We start from the raw sequence: 17770 nt of genomic DNA, 5'->3' as shown, positions 1-17770 counted from the left end.
ACAATATACATAGAGTGGGATTTGGGTCATATCCCTTTAAAACATGTGTTTTATTCGACCAGCCACTTTCAGCCATTGGCTGTCGACTTTGTATCAAGTTTTGGCTAAGCACAGTGGAGTACTCATCTCTCACCTAATGTTCATGCGTGTTTGGAAGTATCCTCTCCCCTCTACTCCAGTACTTCTATTGAACTACAAGAGCATTACCTCAGTACTATAGGTCTTTCTGTATGCTAGTCCTTGGGGTTACTAGCTACCTCCCATGTGTGTTTCTCTAATGTGCTCATGTTGCATGCATTAGCATATTAAACCCAGATCTTTTGGCTGTGCCAATGCTTGTTTTTAAAAGAGTGACAGAGATCTCCATAAGGAATCAGTTTATCTGCATGGCCCTGAGCCCACACATGTACCATATATGGGCCCATGATATTTAGTGGTCAATGCTTTTAAAGTAGACATTTATTGTCCCTGACTAGAGTTGATCTGGTGGTTTACTTTTGTGATAGCTGATGTTTGGGTCTTGGGTCTTGGGTCTTGGCTGAGGAAGATAAATTGACATGAGGGTTGTATAGCTCAAGTCCATGGTCTTTCAACTCTTGCTTAACGGACGGTGCAGCACAGGGGGTGCGCCCTCCTCAGAGGCTCGGCAGTACTTCCAATGGCCACTGTCGTAGCAAGGGTGCCATGGGCCCTGGGGCAGTCATAGTCAATGTACCCCTGTGCCCACTGTTGGTAGTAGCAAACATCCACAGTAGGGGGACAGAAAGCCCCTCATAGCTCTGTGTATTGCACATGCTGCACCATTGATAGTTATGCCCATGCCCATAGCCATGAGCACTGGCAGTGGGTCAAAACATCCACTGTCATTGCAACCAAGACTGACAGTCACTGAGTGCAGGCTAGAACCTCGAGTCATTAGAAGCAAGTACTCATTTTGCCGTGGGAGGAACTCTCCAGGGGTCCTCATCATACTACACCAGAGGTGGGCGCTGTCCTTGTGCATAATGCATAGTGCATAATGTGGAGAAGTGAGGCTCAATGAGTGGAGAAGTGTGGCTCAATGATTAGAGCAGCAGACCCTAATGAAGAGGTCTAGCCTGGGACCAGGGTTCAATTCCCCACTTCGGCGGGTCTTGGGCTCAAAAATTCCGCGGACCTGATCATTCTCGCCTCAGTACCTATTCCAATCATGGAGTCCCACTCTGCAACTCTGGGCAATAGCTTGCTTAATCTCCACAAGGCTAAGGATGCCTGACCTCCACCGTGGGGGTGTCCAGGAGTGGACGCCTCACAGGGAAAGCCAGGATGGGTTCCACAGCGGTATTCGTACAAGCGCCTTGAGACCCTTGCGGGTGAGTAGTGCGCTATACAAGTATCAATTTACAAGTATCAATTTTACAATTTACAATGCCACTGCTCTAAAAATTATTTCAATGACTCAATCACATACATCACTCTAATGGGCCTAGAATCTTGCAGGTTGACGAATTGCTAGCAACTGGCTTCAGCCCAATTCTTTGGGCCGCTTGTGGGATATGTAACTCCAAGGCTTGCTGCTGTTCCATTCCTTTATTTAGAGTAATCTAGATCCTTTGCCGTACACTTTTCATCACTGTAGTTTCATTGCAGCCCCTCTTTATTTCAGTACAAAGACAGACTATTTCTTTTCGTCCATCTGGACATATCATCTGCAGGCAGCCATATTTGTCTCTCAGATGACAAGGATTTGCTATTTATTTATTCTTGTAGCTTGAACAAGAACATCTGGAGTCAGAGTGGTTCAAATAGCAGTTTCAGAACAGTAGTAAACATAGCAGCAAACAAATGTGAACAACTTAAAATAACTGCTCAAAGAACAAACAGGAGACATTTTAAGGCAACAGTCTTTTACACAAAGGTAAATAGCAAAAGATGAAGATTTAATACAACTGAAGGTGGTACAAAGAGGAATTTGAACAGTATTGCAGGTATATTAAGCAACATAAGGAGAGAAAAAAACAGCATTATATACGATAAAGGCAAAAATAATGTACCCTCAAACCTATAGGCGAAAGAGGCCATATGAGTTCTCAAGTTAGAAATGCTGGAATAATATTTTTTCTGGCTATCAGCAAATCAGCCTCTCTTAACCTTCCAATGACCATAGCAGAGATTCCAGACCTGTGACTCTTGGGACTTTATCCTATGGGCAGACTGGTCTTCTTGTTTGTAAACCTATGTGCCGTTAACAGCTGTCCAGCCTTCTATAATAGATAATATATGCATTTTAGACAATGTTTCATATCGCACTATTGCCATTTTAATGGAATGTAAATAACAGGTCTTAATATTACCTAAATTACTGGCCTACGAAGGATGGAACGCTGAATCTGCCTTCCTAGGATTTGAACCTGCACCTCACACATCAGAAGCAAGAGATCTACTCACTGAGCTACCCTTCTGCCAGTATAAACCCTGTGCCATCATCTCAGCATGTTGCCCCTCTACTAAATTAGACAGATCAAAAGTGAAAGATAGAAATGCTTAAACCAGTCTAAGTCACTGGTAATTTCTCCAAGTACATGCCTGGGGGTTCTTGTGTTCCTGTTCAGAGAATGCATGTCAGCAGTTTGGGCTGTACTGTTCCTATTGGAGCAGGGCTAAGATTGATTTGCATGTGGTTTGTGCCTCTATGTTACAGCCTCAATGAGCCTAAACAAGGAAGAGGAAAGTGCCAAGAGTAATTAACAGTGTTTCAGATTGATGGACTCAAGCATTCCAACCCATCTGTCCTTATCTGTTTTCCAAGTTATTGTCGAATTAGTTCTTTAAAGCTAATGTGATATTGGGCAGGTGGACATTTATTCATTTGCGCCATTTTGTAAAACCCATTGTAGGGTACATCCCCCATTTTTTTTGTTAAAGTCTCCAGGCAACAGCCTGTAAAATGGCTAATTTGAAAAATACAGTATCTAAAGGTAGACCAATAAAGAATGTCTGTGTGCCAGTGGGTACTAGTTTGACATAAACAGCAGGGTTAGGGAGATGTGCCTACTTTCTACGTACCTCTGCTGTTTGGAGAAACTATTTGTGCAGGGGTGGGTGGAGGAGGGATGTGTGCACATGCGGAGGCAAGGAGCATCCTTAGACACATGCTAGTACAGTAAAGAGAACAATAGACACAGAAAAATACACAAACATGTAAAGCGTGGAGGGGAAGTCAGGATAGAAAACAAGCACTGCCAAACCTATTAGTATTAGCTCTTGCATATGACATCTACTAGCTTTACAATTGCTTGCCTTTTCCATTTGGACACTGCATACACATGCAGTTGTGGCAGGAATGTTGGAATAGCTTTTCTTCAAGCAAAAGAAAAATTATTCCATGTTGGCCGTGCTGCGTGGTGTGCACGAATGCACAGAGGCTCTCTTGGAATGTTTTTCTTATGATTTTAACCAAGATCATTCTAAAATGCTCATCTTGCATGTGCATACCTGAGTAGTGATCTACTTTGAATTTCCTTTAATCAAGGGCTGCGGCAGGGCTGCGGTATGTGTGCACACATGTGTGGCAGTCATCTTGGAATTATTTTTTTAATTATTTATTTTTAATTCATCATTCCAAGAAGGCAGATGGCCGTTTCGGAGAAATAAATAAAAAAATAAAAAATACTCATGCACAAAATGCCGTGCAAAAGGGGATAAGCATGTGGCCCTGTTGTAGTGTGCATCTGCCGGGCACTCACAAAAATAATGAAAATAAAAATAAAAAAGAAGCAGGCTGAAGGGTAGAGATTTAGTGGTGTGCGAATGGGCAAACGTGAGCTACTCAATAGCAATAAGCAGCTGATGGCCACTCACATAATTGTAAAAAGGGCTAAATAAACACAATTATGTGGGTGAGAAGGGAAAGAGAGATAGGAAAGCGATATACTCCCACTGAATACTGAAAAAAAAGAAAAAAGTAATCACATGTCAGCCGTGAAAGGATACAAGTAGCCAAACAGAAACGATGCAAAGATGAAATGCTCTAGGTCAGTGACAAACACAAGCATAAGAAGAAAAGTCTTTGAAAAAGGGGTAAAGCATGAAGATAGACATGGAGGTCCAGTTAAGAGCAAAGGTCAGGGTCGAACTTGGACATAAAATAGCGTAGGCACCAAATTAAAAGTGGCTCGATAGAGATAAAAATACGACCCACCTTTGCAAATCAAGGCAGTTTCAAACTTGATAAATGTTTTGAAAGGAATAGGGAGTCTGCAACTTTTTTGTGTGCTGCAGGGAATGTTTGTGGTATCATCAGAGAAATCAATAGTAAAAACCAGACCACCAGACCATAAAACAGGACCATAGAATGCCAAAAAAATGACCCCATACACTGATCTGGGATACCAGCCCGTTGGGCACTGCCAGAATTGCTTGATAGGAGAGTCCGACCCTCTAAGAGTTCATCCAAAGGGCCACTCTATGGGGCATATTACCAAGCAATAGCAATAATTATCGCTATTGCTTGGTTAGAGACAAAAATTTACCGCTGAGCTGCGGCGATTTTTATCGCGGATAAACCTTGGTATTACCAAGGTTTATCGCAAATGCGATAAAAATAGGCCGTAATGCATGAATATCGCTGAAAAGTCAGCGATATTCATGCATTACCGAGCTAATGCTCTTAGCCATGTTATCCACCTCCCATTGGATAACATGGCTAAGAACTGCTCAGGGCAGGTGTTAGCTTTTGGAGATATTCGCGCTTAGCGCGAATATCTCCAAAAGTAGGTAATAGGAGATAGCGATGTTAGCGACTGTTTCCAGTCGCGAACATCTTGGCACGCCCACTTTGCATGTCATTAGTGATAAATATCACTGACATGCAAAGTGGGGCCCAAGATGGTCACTATCTCCTACTAGCTGTCGCTAACTGGTGTTAGCGACAGCTAGGTAATAGGGAGATCATTTTATCTCCGCTTTCTTGGCTTTTAAAGCCAAAAAAGCGGAGATAAACCCCCTTGATAATATGCCCCTATGTATCATATTGTAGACAATAGGTCTTTGACAAACACAGGTAGAAAGCTGTCCGAAGGCGAGACCTAAAAATGAGGGTACATGAAGATGTGAAAAACTAACTTGAAAAAGGAAATAGAAATGAAGGGCATAGAGACTGCTGGAAGGTACAATGTGGGGTGAGCAGATGAGAAAAGGAAAACCAGTAAAACGGTTGGAAAAACTATTCATGAAAACACAATGGTACCACAAAAGGATCACAAGTTTGAGTTGATATAGAGCTTGGTGGATTATTAAAGAGCATATCTTTGACTCCAAGTTGTGCTACTATTGTGAATTTCCAATTTCGTAAGGTATTGAGTCTAATGATTAACAGACTCGCCACTTTATAACTTTCTAAGGGGTATAAGTAATCAGAAAACAAAATTAAATTACAACACTGAATTTGTGGGAAAAAACAAAAACTCAAACTCAATTGCACTGCTATACTATTACAAGCACATTATTCAAATGTATTCATGCAACTCTAATGACCATGAAGCTGATTCTCGCGTCATTTTTTTAGAACACATTTTGTCGTCCATTATAAAAAAAAGAAATTTAAATATAATTTGCTTATAGTACACTTTTCATCACTATTGTCAAAATTCTTCCTTGTAATACTGATTTCCTGACAAGGCATAATCCGGCAATTTATGTGAATCATGGTAATTGAATGTATTATCTGACCCATTAGATAAATAATTTTTAAGGAAGTGATTATAGGCCTGAATAAAATACAATATATAGATGTTGAGAGAAATTGGGTTGTTGGTTGAGCGGGATGTGAGCCCTTTTCAAGCAACAGCTACAAACCTTGTCATAGTAAACCACAAAAGCCACTAAATTAGCCTGTGATTAACCCTCTGGTAGCTTGGCACAAAATAAGTCAGCTAAACTTAAATGCGATCTGTGAAGTATTTATGCAGCACACAAACAGTAATAAAGTAAAATCTCAACTCAAGAAAAGCCCCACATCAATTAAAAAAAATTAGAGTAAAATGTAATAAATTATTTGACACCAAAATGACAAACATCCAATCAGTAGAACCAGTGATATGCAATTCTAAAGGTTTAAGGTAAGTATAGCTTGAAAGAGTACAAAGCTCCACTTGTGAGTATCTGGTCATGCGAGACGGAGTGAAAGTCACAAGTTCATGCTGACCAGGATGGAGCATAGACTGCATACAGGGACTAGGTTAGTCCACTGAAAAGTTACCGTCTAAAGTCCAGTGCGAAGAGTTTATTTGTGGTGGTAAAGGCCACGAGGAGCAGGGAGAATGTCACGGGCAGTCATCACTGTAACTCGAAGATCCTGTTGGGCGTTGTGGATGGGCATTGCTGGAGATTCACACCGGCAGTCACGGTGGGCTGGCGATGATGTAGCTCAAAGAGCAGATCTCTCACTGTGGGCCGTCACTGGCAGTCGCTGTAGTGCGAACAACCAGGTTCACCGGAGCTTTGCGCTGGTGGTTGGCATGGGGAGCAAGATCATGCAATGAACGGCCATGTTTGCAGTCGTGAAGAGCTAAAACCTACAGAATTCTGCTTTTTCTTCAAGGAGGTGTTTAGCTGATACCACACCAAGAGTCCAGGACCTGAGGGGAACCTCTTGGGGATCAGGAACTAACTTCATCAGAAATCAGCAGGGCTCAGGCAATTCCAGTTGCATGTCCAAGCGGTAGGTGAGCTGGGCAGATGCAGGGAGGCCTCTGCTGCTTGTTATGTCTCTGTAGCTCAAAACATGGGGTCAGTCAGCTGACCCTTGCAGTGCAAATCCAGTCGTCCTTTTCAGCAAGCAGGGTATCCTTCTCCTGTAGCATCCACAGGTCAAAGAGTGTACTGTAGGGTGGGTCTGAGGGTCCCTCATTCATATCTGGTGCCCACTTTGAAGAAGGAAAAGTTTCTCTAGTTTCCCCACACAGGGATGTCTGAAATGGCCTGCCTCGCTGCCGTTGTCCCAGTATTCCTGGAGGCACAATAGGATAGTATGAAGTTCTTTGTTTGTATGGTCAGGAAGCCCCATTGAATTGCAAGTGTGGTAGGTGACAGCTCTGTCTTCTCATCCTGCCAGAGATGGTCCATACTTCAAGTATCCACACGATCTTTTGCGAGGCTGCCTAGGAGCAATACACAAAAGCTAACTGCCAACTAGACCTATAGATGTGACCCAGTGCAGTAAGGTGGAGTATTATGTGGTGATGATGGTAAGGTTTCACCATGCAATACTCTCACAATATCCTAAAGATTGTCCTTGGATTCACAAAAATAAATCCTTAGCTCAGTCCTGGTAAGGTGGCAAAGAGCAGTCAGGTTTTACTAGGGGAAGATGCGTGAAGGATCTCAGAGCACCAACATGGATGATAAGTAATTAACATGACTCAATAGAAATTCAACACCAATTTATAAAAATAAAGCAGATTTTTTTAGATTTATTTAGAAACTAAAATGAATGAGATCAGATACATATAACTAAAGTTATGGATTTTAGAAGATAACATAAATCACAGCAAATCACTATTGCAGAAATTTTGCATTGCAGTCAATGGGAAAAAGTGGTAGTGACAATCGGTCAATTGCAGGTCGGGTTGCGTGGAACCCAAGGAGGGAAAAGGTGATGCGTGTCCAGGACCAAGCCATGATAGTCAGTTTAATTTTACCTGGCTCGAGAAGCGCAGGTGCAGAGTTGTCCTGGCTGTCCTTGGTGCTGAAGCAGGAGCCGCGGGAGAGCTTATTTCACCGCGTACACTGTGCTGGTGGGGAACAGGGTGCAAAAAGTCCACAGCAAAAACACTGATGATATTGCATGATTATTTTGCAGAGTTTCTTCGAGGTGTAGCATTGGCTTAAAGGGGTTGGTTGCCGGACTAGCCACCAACATGCCTTGGCAGGGATAAGCACAGCAAAAAGCTATATGAAATCCAGAGATCTTGACGAACACAGTAGCTGGCTGTAACTTCGACCCGGTCTGTACAATATATCCCAAAATGCACTGGGTCCTCGACTTTTGGGCAGTCCCTAGAAGGGCCCAATGGCCAGCGACTCTTCGGTTCCGGTATGGTATTTTTTCCTGCTGTTGCAGGGGACTAGTGCCACTAGTCCAGGGAAGTCTGGTGATGCCTTTGGCTCTGGAAGGGGTTCCTCTGTCTAGGTGAACCGAGCTTTGGTCCAAGATGAGCAACATTCATACAGGTCTAGGAAGATTGCAAAATGTGCATAGTATCAAGCCTTTGGTTTGTGCAGCTCATATTGTCACAGACCCGGGTCTCTTCTTTTGTCCTCGTTGCAAGTCAGATTAGAACTGAGGTACTGGTGCCATGGGTAGTCCTTAAATCCTAGATTTAGGGCATTAGATGTTTAGGTGCAAGTGGTCAATGGACTATTAGCCCCAGCGACTAATGAGCCCCTGAAGTGACCATATCTGGGGGTGTAGGTCACCTTTTCTACCCAGAAAACACTATTCTACCACTTTTAAAAATGACAGAAGTCTTCCTTAGCAGTACAGATCAGGTAGCTCACACTAGAGGTGTGGCTAGCCTTCTGGTGTGTACGCCTCCTGAATACCTATATTTCCACCTGCCCAGGTGCAAATGTGCCTGAGGGCAAGGAAATGGGCTGATTCCTCCTTTAGAAGGCAGCCTGAATGCATATCACAGGCGATGCAGCCCTTGAAGCTCACCGCCTTGATTTGCCACTTCACTAGCCAGCCTGTCAGGGAGGGAGATGTGACCTTTCCAGGCCATTGGCTCAGTGCACTTTAAGAGTCATAACCATCAGCACTGGGGCAACAAGTGGGGGGTGACCATACAAAAGAGCACTTTCCTACACACAGGAACAGGCTGCAGGCACTGAATGGGTAGGACAAGAAAATTCCAGATTTCTGAAAGTGCAATTTTCAGAATTGTGACTTAAAATCTGACTTTATAATTAAAGAGGGTAATACATTACTATTCCTCAGACACTAAACATGATATTCCTCCCTGCTGCCAATCAAATACTATCACTTATTAAATGTAATAAAAGAATCCAGTGTTATCCTATGGAAGAAGTAGTACTTGCAATAGTAAAAAACAAATTTAGAATATTTTCACTACAAAGACATGCAAAACTTAAAAGCACATGGCCTACTTTTTCAATAGAATGCTTCCCTACTTAAGGGTTGTTTAGGGCCTACCCTAGGGGTGTCTTCTATGTGTTAAAAAGGTTTAGCTCGAGCAAAAGGTTTATTTTGCCAAGTCAAAATGGCAGTTTAACACCTTGGCTGCTTGAGATAATCTTCTGGTGTGCTGGGCCATAATAGAAATGTGTGTGGTCATGACGAGCTCAGCTCGTCATGAGCACACGAGCACTGTGCCTCATGACGAGCTCAGCTCGTCATGAGCACGGAAGGGGTTAAGACTGCACAGACAGGCTGCAATGGCAGGCCTGAGACATGTTTAAAAAAGCTACTTAAGTGGGTGGCACAATCAATGCAGCAATGCAGCAAGCCCACTAGTAGCATTTAAATGACAGGTCCTGGGTACATGTAGTAACACTCTACTAGGGGCCAACACAGGGGCAGCTCCTCCGCTGTGGCGGAGGAGCGTCACCCCACTGCTTTTGACCAGTGAAGTAAGGGAAATATAAAATGATAATCATTTTTTTATTATCATTTTATATTTCCTTTGCGATGGGCGGGTGGGCAGGGCTGCACTGCTCTCCGAGCAGGGCAGGGAGGGATTGGTTTGCCCACTCCTAAGTGCGCAATGACTGTTTGGTCGGCCCTCTCGAGCCACCCAAACCAGTTATGCGCACTTACCCTGTTCTCAATGCAGGCTGCATTACAGCCTGCATAGTGAACAAGCCCAGGCTCCCATTACCTGGTTGAGCGACCAACCAGGATGCTCAAAGCCAATCACAAGGCTGAATTGCAGCATTGTGATTGGTCAGGGGAGCCTTTGCTGTGCTTCCTGTTCCTCGGACTGGCAAGGAGAGCAGGAGCAGAGAAGCGGGACAACGTGGCAAGGTAAGTGTTGCTTTTAATTTAAATTTTATTTTTTACTGTTTCCCCCACTTCCACTCGCGCCCCCTCCCCACACCCACCGCTCCACCCGCAAAAAATGCTGGCCACCAGTGGGCTTACAAGTAGTTAAATGTTCCAATTAGGTGTAAACACAAGCACTTTACCTTTGGTTAGCAGTGGTAAAGTGTGCAGTGTCCTAAAGAACAACAAAAACCGGTTCAGCAAGCTTGAGGGTTAAGTCAAAAGGTTTGTGGATAACCCTGCAGAGAGGTCCAAGTCCAAAAGATTTCATAATACATCAACCCAGAAATCCAAGAATATGAATAGCTACTCACCCCCTTACTCCATTTTGGGGTAACCTTAATGTTTTAAACATATGTTTGTCAGTTATGTGCCTCAATATGAATTAAACATAAGGACAGACTTTTGTTGTGAAGAAGTACAGAGCAAACATCAAATTGTTTGAAAAGTATCACTGACTCATTTCTTTGTTTTTTTGGACATTTATGATTCACCTTAGGGCATAAGTGTGGTAAATGGGGGTGCACTGAAGCATTGGGCTCTTTCTCAGTTGGACGTCACGGCGGGTAGGAACTGGGACATGGGATTGATTGAGGAGAAAAGAAGGCTTTAACTCTGCAAACGGATACACCCTTTTTTTCTCTTTTTCTGTCTCTCTATGTCTACCCTTTTCTCTGTCTCACTCTCTGTTCCTCTTTGTTTCTCGTTCCCTCTCTTTATCTCCTCTATCTTTTTCTCACACTCTTTTTCTGCCCGCTTCCTCTCCTACTTCCTTTACAGTGATATATGATCCTCTCTCTTTCTTTCTCTGCCTTTCTCTCAATTTTCTCTCTTTTTCCTAGATCTCTCTTTCTCTCTTTCACTGCCTCTATTTCTTTTCTATCTTTACCTCTTTCTATTCCTCTTTCTCTCAGTTTCTCTCTGTCTCATCCTCTCTTCTTTTTCTGTCTCTCCTTCTATCACTGCCTCTTCTTTCTTTCTTTCTTTCTTTCTTTCTTTCTTTCTTTCTTTCTTTCTTTCTTACTCTCTTTCTCTGTCTCCCTCTCTCTCTCCCTCTCACACTACCATTCTGTCTGTGCTGCTCTAGCCTGAAAGCAGTGCCAGTGTAAATTATCCTCTTTCTGACCTTGCAGTCAAAGAGGGCCTACAAAGAACAGAGGAATTTCTTCCAAATACAGCAAAAAAACAAACATCTATCAAAAACGTGTTTGTGATCGAAGGGCAGATGTATTACTGCAATACTATAAAATAAAGTATCTGTCAGCCTGCAGTCAGGCGGCTACAAAAAGACGTAGGATGAATGAACGATATGGTGTGAGGTGATTTGTTTGTCTGCTGTGCACAGGTTTTAGCGGTGTGAAAATACAAAGGCATTGCACAGTTAATTTACCCTGTGTTATAGCGCCATTATTTTTCTGGTATTTTGTTGCAGTGCATAAAGAAAATGCATTTTCAAAGCATAATTAGCGATCTTCGAAAGATGAAAGGCTAAATGGATCCACGGATATTCGAACATAATGGTTGTAATTTGCAGACATGTTTTACCAACAAGTAACAAACTGGCCTACCTTTCTTAATAACGAAAACATGACATTTCTCTGTTCTTTCACATCGAGATGAAAAAAGTCGATGCCATCTACAAAATTATTCACTACTTTATTAGAAACAGAGGATGTAAACAAGGGGTGTACAGCGGAAGCAACTTTACATTCGGTTTAACTCTCAATGGCATCTGAGGTAGAGAAGAGGCACAGTTTGTCATCCTAATGGCAGAACAGAACATGATATATATATATATATATATATATATATATATATATATATATATATATATATATATATATATATATATATATATATATATATATATGTATATATTTTTAAATAATCTTTACTGAAAACTTGAAGATGTTGTGGGTTACTAAATCTTGGAGGAAAACAGCTGATGGAGCAAGGTTGCACATGTAAAGCGACTTGCTTGTATTCAACCCTCTCTAATAACTCATAATGTACTAACTAACATGTTTTGTCTTATTAATATTGCATTACACAACATATTAGGTATCTAGAGGAAGCTTGTCTATGTGCTTTTACCAACCATAATCCGCTTGCACTAAAATGGCTGCTGCTACACGGGATTTCTTACTGCGCATGTGTCTGTCACACTCACATGACATGACGTATTATTCTGCTTGGAGGGAAACTTTTGTTTCTGCGCACTCGAAATAAGATGGCTGCTATGTGTTAATAACGTGCCAGAAGCTTGTATAGCTACTTTTGCCAAGCTGTTTGTTCTGCCTAATTTCTAATGCAATAGTTAAAATAAAATAATGGGAATAGAGTAGTGATAGGTGGTATACAGAACATTCATTTACTCTTTGTTCTAACACTGTTTGTCTTTTATTTTTTACAAGTGACATTTCGTGCCTGATGAAACCCCACTGCACCCATTTTGAACATACGCACAAGACTCCAAAAGCTCAAGAGTCATTGGCATTGAATGGAAGCCAAGTCCAAACTTGCGAGAAGATGTGCCTGGGAGTGTGAACTTTCAACCCCAGGAGAGGAAGCTGGACTGTACAATACTGAACGCTATTGTTACTGATTGATACATTCATTGCCGGGTGGAATAAAAGTGCATGGGAAAATAAAGTTATGGGCGGGAACGTTAATTTTAATATCATCCAGAAAAGTTTAATTTTGGTATAGTGTGATGACCTCTCCTCTCTTCTTGTCCAATCAAAATTGGGGATCCTTACACTTGCAACATTGGGGGCTACACTGACCTGGAAAATAGTATAACTAGGGTAGGCTTAGTTAGCTAATTTCTTTGCATATTCTCATTCTAATCGTTATTTTCCTGATCAAAAGTTTTTTGGTTACAAATGTTTGGATCATGACTTTTAAAGAATTTTAGATAAAGAGTTTAAACCGTTCCCGAGTTTGTGGTTAGTGTATGAGTGCAAATGTTATTTTTCTACCTATTTTCTTGCTAACTCCCTGATCCTTTAGGACTTTTAGGTACCGGTGACAAGGATTGGTAAGTCAATGGTATAGGTCCTAAAAACCTATTTATATAAATCACTGATTAGAGGAAAGTGCACAGGTTACCTGATTAAAACTCATCATATTTTGTTTTATGGGCCCAGGTGAGTATGGTAAAACTGAGTTGGGTGACCTGCACGCTCTATCAGTATTTCCTTTGGTAGCAGAGGATAGGTTAGGGATTAGTTCAGATAGGTAGTTAGTTAAGTTTGACTATTGACTGTATTGATGAATATTGACTTGTATTGATTTTATGTATTAACCAAGACTTGTTCGTACCTGTTTTATGTTTTGTCTGGAATCCCCAGGGGCAGAATAGTGGGTAGTAAATGGAAGCCACACTGCAGTGAGGTCACTGGTCCGAGGATGTAAGTGCATGGTTAGGTAGAACCGAACCACTATTTTAGGGAATTTTCCATATAAATGTGTGAATAATTGATAGCAAAGAGTTCGCTAGCAAAACTTTTTGTGTGATATCACCTAGAAAGGGTCACACTGAAAGAGTAGCAGGTTCTTCTGAGCTTGATTGATAGCAAAAGGGTTCGCTGGTGGAACTTTGGCCTTAAAATATCCTAGAAAGGCTAAGTCCGAAGAAGTAGCAGGTTCCCTAATGCTTGCATGAAGGGTAGACAGAAGGGATCTACTTGTAGTGTGTGAAGAGTAAACGGAAGGGATTTACTCGCAGTGAGTGAAATGATCTTTTCTTTGAATTAGTCACTCGGGCACAGTGGCGAAATTTTTTACGTTGTTGAATAATAAAATCTGCATTAAAAGTGAAAGAAATTAAGTTTTCGTATTACCTTGCAAAGGAGGGAGTCAGTCGCGGGGCTCGCTGATGTCACTCAGAGCCGCGCTGGTATTGGTTGAGACAGCGGGTGTGTAGCTGAGATAGTAATTGTAAAGGAGGGGTGAGTACAGGAGCGTTAGAACTTGTCTCACGAGAAAAGCCGCGCAACTATTGGTTGGATTTATTTTGAATTCAAAATTTTGATTGGTCACTCAAAAATAAAAGACGCGCTGGTATTGGAAGTAATTTTGTAAACAAATTGAGAGTCATCCTAAAGATTTTTTTTGGGTTTTTGGTTTAAAATATATGTGGCATATAGGTCCGATTGTAGGAGGTAGACCCGATAGAAAATATCTAGGGTTTGCACAAGAACAGTATATAGGAGGAAGACCTCATAACATGTATAGAGAGAAACAAAAATGTCATTCATTAAAAGAATTAAGAACTTTTTCAAGAAAGATAAAGCAATTAAAACAAGAGAAGGGATTATTATTTCACCACCAAATACGCCCGCATCCTACATGATGGTTGAAAGGGGCTATCACACTTGTGTGTGGTTAGAAAATTGGATGGAGTACACAAAAGATGATGGTGGTTTAGCATTTCCAGAAAATGGTACATCTAATGGCAGAGTTCTGTACAATTTGAGAACTCGTATGAATGAATTAGATCCCATCCCTAGATTAACACAATATGAGGCATTAGAGGAATGGAAAACTGAGGCTTTTGAGTGAGACAGACCCAGAAGTAACAGGAATTGGAGTAAGTTTTATCCCCGATTTCCAAAAGAGACTAGAGACAAACAAATGAAACAATGGAGACAGTCCATGTCAGTGGAAGGATTATTTCCTGTATTTACTTTAGAAGTTCCTACAGGAAGTAAAAGGACTGAGAAAATGAAACATTTAATGGCTAGTGGTGAATGGGATGATGATTATTTGGAGGATTTGTTAATGTGAAATCCACCACCTTATAATGCGGAGCCAAGCACAGTTGATCCAAGTGCTCCGTTCCTGAAACCACCTCTGATTCCGCAAGTGGTACATGAGACTTCAATAGAAAAGGTACTTCAGAAAAGAGAATGAGAAGCATTAAATAAACAAAGAAGTGAGTTAATTCAGAAAATTTCCCAATTGAATACGAGTCATGAAGCTCTGATAATTCCGGTAACTATTGGTCCATTGTTCCCCTATATGGAGATTAACAACCTAGTCCTAAAAATACCGTACTAACTACACCTGTAGTACAGCCTAGAAAAGAACCCTTAGTAATTGATGATCAAGCAAGTGAATGTGAGTCAGTGATTTCCCTGATGGATTTACCAATAAGAGAACCAGTGAGTGACTCTGTCAGGAAAACCACTCCAATAAGTTCTAGAAAAGTACAGATGGAGACATCCTTAGGTACAAGAAGTGCCACAGTAGTAACTCCAGAAGAAATAAAGAGATGGTCCCGAGAAATAGAAAAACCAAAGTCACAGCCAAAGATATTGGACATATTCAAATATAGAGTTGAATTAGAAGAAATGATTGCTGAAAATTTGGGATTAGACAGGTTAAATACATTCAGTGAGGACGAGTTGTTGTTCATATGCAAAAGCATTACTAGAAATACAAGAGTGTTTCATGAAAAATTAATGGATATGGCAGCTAATATGGGAATTGACATTGGCAAATCTAAAGTGTTACAGAAACCATATCGAGCTGAATTTTCTGACAAAGACTTGGAAAATATGAATGTGTCGGGTAGAAAAGTACAAATTAAGGAGCTTATGTCATTATGCAGAAATAGGGTGACATAGAAAAATGGAAAACTAGATGGGCAAAGAAAAAAGAAGAGGCTCGATCAAAACAAACTGCATCTGAATATGTAATAAAAGAAGCAGAAAAAGTGGAAAGGTTGTGTCCCATGAGAGATGTACCAAGTGGAGGTTATGTACATGTTTCATGGTCCCGACATATTTTGTCATTCACAAATGATTTCCCAAAACTTCAAGAGAAGCCTGTAGAATGGTACAGACAAGTCGAGAGATTTGTGAAGGTTTCAAAATGTCTTTTAAAAGATTTGGATGGGTTATTTGACATTGTCGTTCCTGTAGATTTGTGGACATAATGTAAAGTTGCTGTTGATTGGCCAAGTGATGAGTACCCTAGAGACCCAAAGACAGGAGCCCCCTCAGAAGATGTAATGAAGAAATATAATCAAGTAATACTGTGTCTCAAAGGGAAAGCACCTGCAAAGGAAAGTGATTGGACTAGAATAGATAGAACCACCCAGAATAAAGATGCATCTGTACATGCATATTATGAACGCTTGTTACAAGTATTTAAATAATATAGTGGCCTTGATAAAATTGATATGAAAGACATGACGCATTTCATCTATTGGTTTGTGTCAGGATTAAGACCAGAAATTTCACAATGGATTAAAGATCATAAAATTTGTTGGCCGGCCAAGCCGATTGATGAAATTCTTAAATATGCAAAATATTGTGAAGATGAACTTGACAATAAATGAAAAGAATTAAAGGAAAAGGTAATGTGGGCACAAGTAAAATTAGCAGAGCAACAGGAACTCCAGTTAAGTCAAATGAATAATAACCAGACTCAAAGTGATGGTAATGGGGGTAAGCCAAGTGGAAAATTCAATAGAGAGGAAGACAAAAAAGAAGTTCCCTTGTCACAGGTGTGGCAAATTGGGGCACTGGAAAAATGAGTGTAAGGCTGTGCAAAATAACTCTGTTCAAACTAACGATTTGAATCCACAGACCCAGAATGAGGTGCCACGGTAGCAACAACAGCAGGTTATACGAAACCAGTTACCCCTTGCACCTATGCAAAATTTTAGGAGCAAAGCACACCAAAGTGTGGATACCACAAATTGGGAGGGAAGTGGTAATAGAGACGCAGTAACATCACAGTTTCTGTTGAGCGACACATTTTTCGAGGAGGAGACATACTGACGGTGCCTGAGAGGGGAGGACGAGGAGTGCGTACTTGGCGCCTCATTGCCAGTAGATCAGTCAGGTCCATGCATTGAAGGAAAGGTTGAAGGAAATGATGTCACCTTTCTATTGGACACTGGCACTACCCGTTCTACTGTGAGAACAGCAGACGTTCCAAACCTACCCCTCTCGGGAGAAGCGATCCAAGTAGTGGGCGTTTCTAATAAACAAATTAGTACCCCAGTCACAGAACCAATGGAAGTTAGAATAGGTAATTTTAAAGAAATGCACAAATTTGTCGTTTGCGATTCTAGCCCAGTGAATTTGTTAGGCAGTGATTTATTCTGCAAAATTAATTGCACCATCTTTTTCACCCCAAGTGGTGTTGAAATTCAAACTCCAGATGAAGACGGAATCTATAAATTAATGCTAGCAAAACAAGAAATGGAGAATAAAAAGTTAACTGTAGAAGACCTACCAGTAGAATTACAGCATACTGTAAATCCTAATGTGTGGGATTTTACCGGAAAAGATGTAGGATTAATGGCAAATGTCGATCCAATAAAAGTGACAGTAAAAGAAGGTGCAGTTTACCCAAATATTTGACAGTACAAAATGAGCCCAGAAATAAAAGCAGGTGTTGCAGAAGAAATAAAGCGTTTGGTTGAAACAGGAATTTTACAAGAAATCATGACAGTCCATGTAATTCGCCCATAATTGGCATAAAGAAACCGAGCGGAAAGTACAGGGTCGTGCAGGACATCCGCAAAATTAATACGATTTTTGTCCCATGCTGTCCAGTTGTGCCAAATCCTGCAGTGATTCTGTATCAGATACTGTGGGAAGCTGGATGGTTCACCGTAATAGATTTATGTCACACATTTTTCTCGATTCCATTACACCCGGATAGCAAATTTCTTTTTTCTTTTGAATTTGACAGTCATGTGTACGT

At 41.1% G+C, this 17770-nt stretch overlaps 1 protein-coding gene across 1 annotated transcript in view; it reads right to left on the bottom strand.

Moving 5' to 3' along the window:
- Positions 1 to 17770, bottom strand: part of AFF3 (ALF transcription elongation factor 3) — a 2122574-nt gene that overhangs the window by 2042781 nt on the left and 62023 nt on the right. The window lies entirely within an intron of this gene.

This window comes from Lissotriton vulgaris, chromosome 8, assembly GCF_964263255.1.
Source record: "Lissotriton vulgaris chromosome 8, aLisVul1.2, whole genome shotgun sequence".
In the NCBI taxonomy this organism is placed as follows: Eukaryota; Metazoa; Chordata; class Amphibia; order Caudata; family Salamandridae; genus Lissotriton; species Lissotriton vulgaris.
Note: the sequence above shows the minus strand (reverse complement) of the source record. Positions and strands in the feature narration are given on the sequence as shown.